Source organism: Nothoprocta perdicaria, unplaced genomic scaffold, assembly GCF_003342845.1.
Source record: "Nothoprocta perdicaria isolate Ctin4 unplaced genomic scaffold, notPer1 scaffold_310, whole genome shotgun sequence".
In the NCBI taxonomy this organism is placed as follows: Eukaryota; Metazoa; Chordata; class Aves; order Tinamiformes; family Tinamidae; genus Nothoprocta; species Nothoprocta perdicaria.
The window spans coordinates 771872-772898 of record NW_020455545.1 but is presented as its reverse complement, the minus strand read 5'-3'; positions in this window follow the sequence as shown (position 1 = coordinate 772898).

Sequence of the window (1027 nt, the reverse complement as noted above, 5' to 3'; positions counted from 1 at the left end):
TGAATGGGGTGGGATAGGGGTGTGAATGGGTGTAATTAAGGTGTGAATGGGGTGGGAATGGGGTGTGAATATAGTGTGATTGGGGTGTAGATAGGGGTGTGAATGGGATATGATAGGGGTTTGTTTGGGGTGTGAATGGGGTGTGATTGGGGTGTGCATAGGGGTGTGATTAAGGTGTGACAGGGATGTGATTAAGGTGTGAATGGGGTGTGAATATCGTGTGATTGGGGTGTAAATAGGGTGTGATTTAGTTGTGATAGGGATGTGATTAAGGTGTGATTGGGGTGTGAGTAGGGTGTGATTGGGGTGTAGATAGGGGTGTGATTAGGGTGTGAATGGGTGTGATTAAGGTGTGATAGGGGTATGAATAGGGTGTGATTCGCGTATGAATGGGGTGTGATAGGGGTGGGAATGGGGTGTGATTCGGGTGTGAATGGGGTGTGATAGGGGTGTAAATAGGGTGTGAATGGGGTGTGGTTAAGGTGTGGTAGGGGTGTGAATTAGGTGTGATTGGGTGGGAATAGAGTGTGATTGGCGTGTGAATGGGGTGTGATTGGGTTGTGAATGGGGTGTGATAGGGGTGTAAATGGGGTGTGATAGGGGTGTGAAAAGGGTGTGATTGGGGTGAAAAGATGGTGTGATTAAGGTGTGAATGGCTTGTGATTGGGGTGTGAGTGGGCTGTGAATGGGGTGGGAATAGGGTGTGATTGGGRTTTGAATGGGGCGTGATAGCGATGTGAATAGGGCGTGAATGGGGTGTGAATGAGGTGTGATTGGGTTTGTGATTAACTTGTGATTAGGGTGTGATTGGGATGTGAATAGGGTATGATAGGGGCGTGAATGGGGTGTGATTGGGGTATGAATGGGGTGTGATTACAGTGTGATAGCGGTGTGAATGGGGTGTTAATAGGGTGTGAATGGGGTGTTATAGGGGTGTGGAATGAGTGTGATTGGGGTGTGATTAGGGTGTGAATGAGGTGTGATTAGGTTGTGAATGGGGTGTTGTTGGGGTGTGATTAAGGTGTGA